This window comes from Oncorhynchus keta, chromosome 18, assembly GCF_023373465.1.
Source record: "Oncorhynchus keta strain PuntledgeMale-10-30-2019 chromosome 18, Oket_V2, whole genome shotgun sequence".
NCBI classification, from domain to species: Eukaryota; Metazoa; Chordata; class Actinopteri; order Salmoniformes; family Salmonidae; genus Oncorhynchus; species Oncorhynchus keta.
Genome location: NC_068438.1, coordinates 33,643,175 through 33,653,306, shown reverse-complemented (window position 1 = coordinate 33,653,306; position 10,132 = coordinate 33,643,175). Strand labels below are relative to the sequence as shown.

The 10,132-nt window shown below is 44.0% G+C and overlaps 1 long non-coding RNA gene across 1 annotated transcript; it reads right to left on the bottom strand.

Moving 5' to 3' along the window:
• Positions 1–233: 233 nt before the first annotated feature.
• LOC127908747 (uncharacterized) lies at positions 234–5,633 on the bottom strand. Its single transcript, XR_008068287.1, has 3 exons — positions 5,301–5,633; positions 3,014–3,149; positions 234–1,694 (listed from the first exon to the last, which is right to left on the bottom strand). It is a non-coding gene; the product is annotated as an uncharacterized LOC127908747 (long non-coding RNA).
• Between the last annotated feature and the right edge of the window lie 4,499 nt (positions 5,634–10,132).

Sequence of the window (10,132 nt, the reverse complement as noted above, 5' to 3'; positions counted from 1 at the left end):
TATGCTCTTCGACCTCAGCAGCAGAGCTGAATACAGATGAGAATATCTCTGCAACACTGGATCATATACCCCTGTTCTGTAATAGAAAACCCACCATTATATACAGTATCAACCACACCTTGCTGCTGGCTTCATATTCTGCAGAAAAGGCACCTTGACATAGATTTACTGTATATATATTTAATCTCTATAATTGTACCAGAGAACAAAGTGAAATGAAAACGCTACACGGAAAGGAGAGGGCACACTTTTCCAAGCTAAATATCATTCACTAATCAAATAAGGAACCAAAACAATCAACATCTGTGCCATTGCTTGTCTATGGTCTTCGTTACTTCAGTTCCTCAAAAACACGATACATATTTAATGATAAACACATAATACAAAATTACAAAAAAAACTGTCTCCAACACACAATATAAATAAAGCCAGAGTGGAATTTCAGATCTCAATCTCATTCTCTACTTCCTCGCTTCATAAGCGGTGGAGGATGCTTCTGAGGACAGTGTATATCTATGCTCCCAGTTGCCATGCTCCTCAAGCTGGCTCTGTAGGTTGCTCTCTGAGGGGTGTATCTGTGTGCTCCCAGTTGACATGCTCCTCAAGCTGGCTCTGTAGTGTGCTCTCTGAGGGGTGTATCTGTGTGCTCCCAGTTGACATGCTCCTGAAGCTGGCTCTGTAGTGTGCTCTCTGAGGGGTGTATCTGTGTGCTCCCAGTTGTCATGCTCCTGAAGCTGGCTCTGTAGTGTGCTCTCTGAGGGGTGTATCTGTGTGCTCCCAGTTGACATGCTCCTGAAGCTGGCTCTGTAGTGTGCTCTCTGAGGGGTGTATCTGTGTGCTCCCAGTTGTCATGCTCCTGAAGCTGGCTCTGTAGTGTGCTCTCTGAGGGGTGTATCTCTATGCAAATCAAATCAAATCAAATCAAATTTATTTATATAGCCCTTCGTACATCAGCTGATATCTCAAAGTGCTGTACAGAAACCCAGCCTAAAACCCCAAACAGCAAACAATGCAGGTGTAAAAGCACGGTGGCTAGGAAAAACTCCCTAGAAAGGCCAAAACCTAGGAAGAAACCTAGAGAGGAACCGGGCTATGTGGGGTGGCCAGTCCTCTTCTGGCTGTGCCAGGTAGAGATTATAACAGAACATGACCAAGATGTTCAAATGTTCATAAATGACCAGCATGGTCGAATAATAATAAGGCAGAACAGTTGAAACTGGAGCAGCAGCACAGTCAGGTGGACTGGGGACAGCAAGGAGCCTTCATGTCAGGTAGTCCTGGGGCACGGTCCTAGGGCTCAGGTCAGTTGAAACTGGAGCAGGAGCATGGCCAGGTGGACTGGGGACAGCAAGGAGTCCTCATGTCAGGTAGTCCTGGGACATGGTCCTAGGGCTCAGGTCCTCCGAGAGAGAGAAAGAAAGAGAGAAGGAGAGAATTAGAGAACGCACACTTAGATTCACACAGGACACCGAATAGGACAGGAGAAGTACTCCAGATATAACAAACTGACCCTAGCCCCCCGACACATAAACTACTGCAGCATAAATACTGGAGGCTGAGACAGTTGCCCCCAGTTGACATGCTCCTGAAGCTGGCTCTGTAGTGTGCTCTCTGAGGGTTGTATCTGTGTGCTCCCAGTTGACATGCTCCTGAAGCTGGCTCTGTAGTGTGCTCTCTGAGGGGTGCGGCTGGATCTGTGGAGGGAGGGGCATATACTGTACAGTCTACCTATTCATAGGCATACCAGTGATATACTGCATGCATGTATCCAACATCCAACATATGACTAATACATATAATATTTTTTAAAGATGGTTATACCATGGATCATTTAGCTATTATGCTTTGTATTAGATTAGTAGAACCCACCCCAATGTCTTAGTGGTAAAAGTTAAATAAGAATATAGAACATCAAGCTAACTTTACATTGGTAATGTATTTGATTGGATCCAAACACTCCTTTAAAACACATTGCAGTGTTCGACTGACTAACGGCCTACAGTAGTGAGAGGTTTGTTTGCTTAATTGAAGCTTCCTGTCCTTGAATCCTCTAACTTTGGAAGAGCATGTTGGGATGAGAAGGCTGTTATCTCTTTCTCCAAACTACCTTGTCAGTTCAGAGGAGAAAAAGTTAATCAATGAAGGACCTTGAGAAATTAATTGGCTCTTTGAAGCTGGTAATCCTGACAATGTAGCAGTGTTCAAACGAGCACTCCTCCACCGTAGAGTCAACTCAAATGGAAATACTATGTTCTGGGTTGTCAGGGACTGACACAGATGATACCTGTTTGGTGAGTGTGTTGAGATACCTGTTTGGTGAGTGTGTTGAGATACCTGTTTGGTGAGTGTGTTGAGATACCTGTTTGGTGAGTGTGTTGAGATACCTGTTTGGTGAGTGTGTTGAGATACCTGTTTGGTGAGTGTGTTGAAATACCTGTTTGGTGAGTGTGTTGAGATACCTGTTTGGTGAGTGTGTTGAGATACCTGTTTGGTGAGTGTGTTGAAATACCTGTTTGGTGAGTGTGTTGAGATACCTGTTTGGTGAGTGTGTTGAGATACCTGTTTGGTGAGTGTGTTGAGATACCTGTTTGGTGAGTGTGTTGAAATACCTGTTTGGTGAGTGTGTTGAGATACCTGTTTGGTGAGTGTGTTGAGATACCTGTTTGGTGAGTGTGTTGAGATACATGTTTGGTTAGTGTGTTGTGATAGATGTCATCAGCGTGTTGAGGTTACGGTACCTGTTTGATGAGTGTGTTGAGGTACCTGTTTGGTCAGTGTGTTGATGTAGATGTTTGGACAGTGTGTTGGGGTACCCATTTGGGTAGTGTGTTGAGGTACCTGTCTGGTCAGTGTGTTGGGGTACCTATTTGGTCAGTGTGTTGATGTAGATGTTTGGTCACTGTGTTGGGGTACCTGTTTGGTCAGTGTGTTGATGTAGATGTTTGGTCAGTGTGTTGGGGTACCTGTTTGGTCAGTGTGTTGATGTAGATGTTTGGTCAGTGTGTTGGGGTACCTGTTTGGTCAGTGTGTTGATGTAGATGTTTGGTCAGTGTGTTGGTGTAGATGTCATCAGTGTGTTGCTGTAGATGTTGTCTCCTGAGACACCAGCGTCATGGAGCAGGTGTCCTCAAAACCAGGTAGGCCAAGCCCTGAAAAGGGGAAGGGGACTACATTTAATACAGTGTACTGCTACTCTAACTTCCATGATGCATGCAAAGCCCTCCCCGCCTTCCCTTCAGCAATCCACAACGCCATCTTTCTCCTAACGCATTATAGGCAGAAACTAAAACAGGATGTAACAGTGAAGAGAACCATTCAACGCCTGTCTGACCAATCGGAATCCACGATTGAAGATTGTTTTAATTACGCGGACTGGGATATATTCCGGTCAGCCTCAGATAAGAACATCAACCTATTCGCTGTCTCAGTGAGTGAGTTTATAAAGAAGTGCATTGGAGATGTTTTACCCACTGTGACTATGAAAACCTACCCTAACCAGAAACCGTGGATGGATAGCAGAATTGGCACAAAACTGAAAGTGCAAACCACCGCATTTAACCATGGAAAGAGGTCTGGGAATATGGCTGAATATAAACACTGTAGTTATTCCCTCCGTAAGGCAATCAAACAAGCAAAATGCCGGTACAGGGACAAAGTGGAGTCGCAATTCAATAGCTCAGACACGAGACTACAGGAAATCACAAACTACAAAAAGAAAACCAGCCAAGTCACAGACACCGACGTCACACTTCCAGACAAACTAAACACATTCTTTGCCCGCTTTGAGGATAATACAGTGCCACCGTTGCGGCCCCCTAACAAGGACTGCGCCCCCCCCCCCCATTCCTTCTCCGTGGCCGATGTGAGTAAGACATTTAACCGTGTTAACCCTCGCATGGCTGCTGGCCCATACGGCATCCCTAGCTGCGTCCACAGGCATGTGCAGACCAGCTGGCTGGTGTGTTTATGGACATATTCAATCGCTCCCTATCCTAGTCTGCTGTCCCCACATGCTTCAAGATTGCCAAAATTGTTCCTGTACCCAAGAAGGTAAAGATAACTGAACTAAACGACTACTGCCACGTAGCACTCACTCTGTCATCCTAGTCAAGGATAATATCACCTCCAACTTACCAGCCACCATAGACCTACTTCAGTTTGCATACCGCCCCAACAGGCCCACAGACGATGCTATCGTCATCACACTGCCCTATCCCATCTGGACAAGAGGAATACCTATTTCAACACCATAGTCCCTCCAAGCTCATCATCAAGCTGCAAGCCCAGGGTCTCAACCCCGCCCTGTGCAATTGGGTCCTGGAATTTCTGACGAGCCGCCCCCAGGTGGTGAAGGTAGGAAACAGCATCTCCACTTCACTGACTCAACACTGGGGCTCCACAAGGGTGTGTGCTCAGCCCTCTCCTGTACTCCCTGTTAACCCACGACTGTGTGACCATGCACGCCTCCAACTCAATCATCAAGTTGCAGATGACACAACAGTGGGCTTGATTACCAACAACGACGAGATATCCTACAGGGAGGAGGTGAGGGCACTCGGAGTGTGGTGTCAGGAAAACAACCTCTCAACAAAACAAAAGTGATGTTCGTGGACTTCAGGAAACAGCAGAGGAAGTACCCCCCTATCCACATCAAAGGGACAGCAGTGGAGAAGAAGGAATGTTTCAAGTTCCTCGGCATACACATCACAGACAAACTGAAATGGTCCACCCACACAGACAGTGTGGTGAAGAAGGCGCAACAGCGCTTCTTCAACTTCAGGAGGCTGAAGAAATTTGGCCTGTCACCCAAAACTCTGACAAACTTTTACACATGCACAATCGAGAGAATTTTGTAGGGCTGTATCACAATTAATCTCAATCCTAAATGTACAGTAGGTGTGTAGATCTGCCAATTTGTAACATTATTCGTCATCTGAAGAAGAGGAATCGTCGGACCAAAGCGCAGCGTGGTAAGTGTTCATGCTTTCTTTATTCAAACTGGACACTATAACAAAATAATAAAGGGAATAACCGAAACAGTCCTGAAAGGTGCAAAACACTAAACAGAAATTAACTACCCACAAATACCCTGTGGGAAAAAGCTATGGTTCCCAATCAGAGACAACGATAGACAGCTGTCCCTGATTGAGAACCATACCCGGCCAAAACAAAGAAAAACAAAAACATAGAAAAAGGAACATAGAATACCCACCCAAATCACACCCTGACACAATTCATCTTTTTGTAGTTTGAATGTTACTATTATTATTATTATTATTATCATGTCTCAGTAGGCATACCTTACTCAGGTTTCCACTCGGTTTGGTTTTCCTTGTATTCCAACCACCTGAAAGCCTTCAAAACAAACACAATCCATTTATTTCATTCAGCAAGCAGTCATGCTGGCAAACCTAATTACCAGAAAACATGCAATGAAAAGAAAATACAGTCGAAAGGAAAAAGTTTTGTCCAAACAAAAGCTCATGTTGGACGACAATCATCCTCTATACACTTCCATTTCTCTACCTCCCTCTGTGAAGCGCGGAGCAATGAAATATAATCAAACTATTCCAGCCGTTCAGGAGAACTGAATGGCCTTTAAACGTTCCTCAAACTTTCATTACATAAGTGTCTCTTTCAACCCAAACACCGGTGTAGTACCAAAGAACACTCTGCATCTCCAATTTCCCTTAATTAAGCTCCAGCAGTAAACACAAGCACTTCGTTTTCCCTCTCCAAAGAGGTAATGGCATGGCCTTGTGAAATTGCCTTCCTGTTGAGATAATTGAGCCTCTCCCTCCCACCCCCCTTCTGAAGTTACACTGATAGCTAATGGCACCCATGAAATACTGTTGTTGTTGTTGGTTTTTCTATTTTGCTGAAATAAATTGCTAAGTACAGTAGATCCTCTGTGAGAGTTAATAGTGGCAAATGTAAATGACAGTGTGCTGTCACTGCAGCAATATGGTTTGAGACGAGGTGTTGAATAATTCAAATTAGACAGACCTCAGACTATAAACTGACATTTCCAGATGTCCTGCTGGTTTACTGGCCATCCCTAGTCCTAGATACACACACACACACACACACACACACACACACACACACACACACACACACACACACACACACACACACACACACACACACACACACACACACACACACACACACACACACACACACACACACACACACACACACACACACACACACACACACACACACACACACACACACACACAGGCAAGCACACAAACAGGCACGTACACACACAGGCATGCACACAGACAGGCACACACACAGGCTCGTACACACACAGGCACGCACACAGACAGGCACAGACACACACAGGTACACACACAGACAGGCACACACCATTGCAGACCAGAGGTAATCCAACCTTGCTCACTGTAAGGTTTTAAGGCTTTTCGGCGAAAGCATAAGAAGCTATTATCTGATGATAGTAAACAAAGAGGGTAGCATATTTCAACCCTGCAGGCGCTACACAAAACGCAAAAACGCAGAAATAAAATATAAAACATGCCTTACCTTTGACGAGCTTCTTTTGTTGGCACTCCAATATGTTCCATAAATATCACAATTGGTCCTTTTGTTCAATTAATTCCATATATATCCAAAATGTCAATTTACTTGGCCCGTTTGATCCAGAAAAAAAAGCTTCCAAAATGCGCAACGTCACTACAAAATATTTCAAAAGTTGCCTATAAACTTTGCCGAAATATTTCAAACTATTTTTGTAATACAACTTTAGGTATTTGTAAACGTTAATAATTTATCAAATTGAAGACGGGTCTATCTGTGTTCAATACAGGAAGACAACAAACCAAGCTACTTTTCAAGTCTTAAGCAACTCTCAACAGTGTTACGCAGTTCATAGATAGCCAGACTCCTTCATTGCACAAATGAATAACCTCAACCAAATTCCAAAGACTAGTGACATCCAGTGGAAGCGGTTGGAACTGAAAACAAGCTCCTAAGAAATATCATTTGCCAATGAGAACTCAATGAACAGACAGAGACCTCAAAAAACAATCTGAACGGTTAGTCCTCTGGGTTTTGGCTGCTACATAAGTTCTGTTATACTCACAGACATGATTCAAACAGATTTAGAAAACTCAGAGTGTTTTCCATCCAAATATACGAATAATATGCATATCTTATATTCTTGGCATGAGTAGCAGGAAGTTGAAATTGGGCATGCTATTTATCCAAAAGTGAAAATGCTGCCCCCTATACCTTAAGAAGTTAAATAACTTTAGAATCGATAGCTAGTAACTAGACTGACCACGTAATAGATCAATTAACTGATTTAACAACAAAGACGAAAGCAGAAGATCTCGTGTCCTTTGACTGTGTTCCTCCTGAAGATGAGAAAAACAGAATTCAATAAGGGACAGAAAAGGTCAATAAAGATGTAAGATTTTAATTTGATCACTCTTTTGTTGCTGAGAATGAACCTGCATAGAATGATCCTGCTTTTTTAAGTTTGTAATTTCCACTTTGAAATGTGTATCAACCCTTACAAAATGTCCATTAATTAAAATCCACACAATAATTAACATTTCCTGTTGGTGCATAATTATTTTCCTGCCGTAGCATACTGGCTCAAATTAAGATCCTACATCTGTACTCCACAAAACCCAACTTAAACTGCTTTAACTACCATAGCTCTCTCATTACTCTTTCTGTAACAGTAATTTAATTCATATAAAACCGCACCAAACTGAATGAATTTTCCAAATAACATAAAAAGCAGTGGTAAATTTAATATGGTGGTAATGTCCTATGAGGAAACCCATAGTGCTTTCGTGAAATCCACGCCAGAGAGTACTGAGTCAGCCTCCAGAACAGTGAGTGTGTTTTCCACAGACCTCCTCGGTTTCTGCCTGCTAGCCTGTGGCTACATTATTTTCATTATTAGTTAGCATGATTCTGTTCAATATCGCCATTAAGTAGGCTTCATTGGAGGTTTTATGTTTATTTTATATTTCCCTCCCGGGCTTTATATTGACTTAAGGAAAATAGTTCTGTAAGTAAGTAAATAAGATACCTGTTGTGTGTTCCAGTGAAGGGGTAGCCTTGGGAGGAAGTAGATAAGTATCAATGTATATGATCTCAGCAAAGCCAATCAGAGTACAGCCAGTATAGCTGCCCTCAGACAATAAGATGGAAGACAATGGTTCTCCCAAGTTTTAGGGCCGGTTTCCCAGACACAGATTAAGCCCAGTCCATCTAAAGCCTAATGGTATTCTTATGACCTTCTGGATGACCTTAACAATGTTTCAAGCAGTCTGTTTCACTGCCCAGTCTAGAGCTATGACCCACCATGTTGAGAAGTGCTTCTATGGGGCTCTTAAGATTTCCTGGGGTAACCATGTAAAAAAAGAATACATAAAAAAAAACTACTGCATGGTTTCCTAAGACTGCGAAGCGAGGAGACCATCTCTGTCGGCAGCATATCAATCAACAATCAACTATCTATGTGAAAGAAGGCAGGGGAGAGAGACAGACCAACAGACAAACAGAGAAGTGGTTCAAAAACCATGCCTCCATCTTCCCTCCAGATCTTCCACCAGTCCAGGGGAGGGTTACGGTGGTTCAGCTGCCCAGAGAGGGTGAAGCTGTGTGGGGTTGATGTGCTCCAGCACTCATACCTCCTTGCTGGCTATGTACCAGGACACATTCCGGGTAGCAACAGCCCAGGTGGTGAGCTCAGCAAAGGAGAGCTTCTCTGCCTGGGACGCAGCATAGTCTCTGGGTGGTAATAATGCACATTTGCAACAGTAAATGCACACATATACAAACATTGCATGGGATTTCATGTGTGTGTGTGTGTGTGTTTGGTTTTACTATCCTTGTGGTTACCAGAAGTCCTCACAAGGATAGTAATACAAGGTCAATTTGGACAAGTGGGTCATTCCGTCGGTCCCCACAAGAATGTTTTGTGTGTGCTTGTGGTATGTGTGTGTGGTGTGTATGTGTGTACGAAGTGTGTGTGGCGTGTGTATGTGTGGCGTGTGTGTGTGTGTGTGTCTGCATGTCTTACAGCTACATTAGAGACATCTGGAACAACAGACTCACATTGTTTAAAAAACACATCTGCCTTCCCGCTTCAATAATTTCCAAACAGACAGCAGCAGTTCTCCCTCCCTCCCTCCCACTCCTCCTATCTTCTCTCTCACACATCCACCTGCTCACATACTGACACACTCATTCAGGACAGAAGCCAGATGAGTATATCATATCTCATGTCCAACACTGGAGATAGCTGCCAGCTCCAACCAGACTGGGCCCAAATCAATGGAGAGGGAGGGATGGATTGAGAGAGGGATGGATGGAGAGAGGGATGGATGGAGGGGGTACAGTGCAATGATGCACAGCCAGGGGCGGAACAGCCTGAACGTGGGCAGTGAGTTGTGAATGTTTTAATCTGGTCAGGAAATCCTGGTTAGCAAACACAGATTAGAGAGAGAGCTGTCTGATATCAATCCTCAGCAGTCCAACCCTACAGAGACCATGGCTGTGTGTACCAGCCAGCAGCTTGAAAAACTACACCACGTTCACCTGAATCTAGAGGCACTTCACACAGTGAATGGATCTGATGCACTGCAATATCAAGGAGTAAAAAAGAGTGTATGCCGGGTGGTACTGTAGCGATACTTGCTTTGTACATTTATATCATGTTACAGACAAACTGCACAGCGAGAACTGCTCGGCGAAACTTCTGATGTCTCTGTGGATGGACACACACATACACACACTCGTTAGAGCAGACAGTGTCAGGGAGACGTTGGTTCACAGTGATATCTGGAGTGAGGTTGTCTGACTGGCATGAGACAGCGCAGGGCTAGCAGGCTGTTTAGAGAACAGAACAGAGTAGAGCTAGCAGGCTGTTAAGAGAACAGAACAGAGTAGGGCAGAGTAGAGCTAGGAGGCTGTTAAGAGGACAGAACAGAGTAGAGCTAGCAGGCTGTTAAGAGAACAGAACAGAGTAGAGCTAGCAGGCTGTTAAGAGAACAGAACAGAGTAGAGCTAGCAGGCTGTTAAGAGGACAGAACAGAGTAGCGCAGAGTAGAGCTGAGCTAGAAGGCTGTTAAGAGAACAGAAC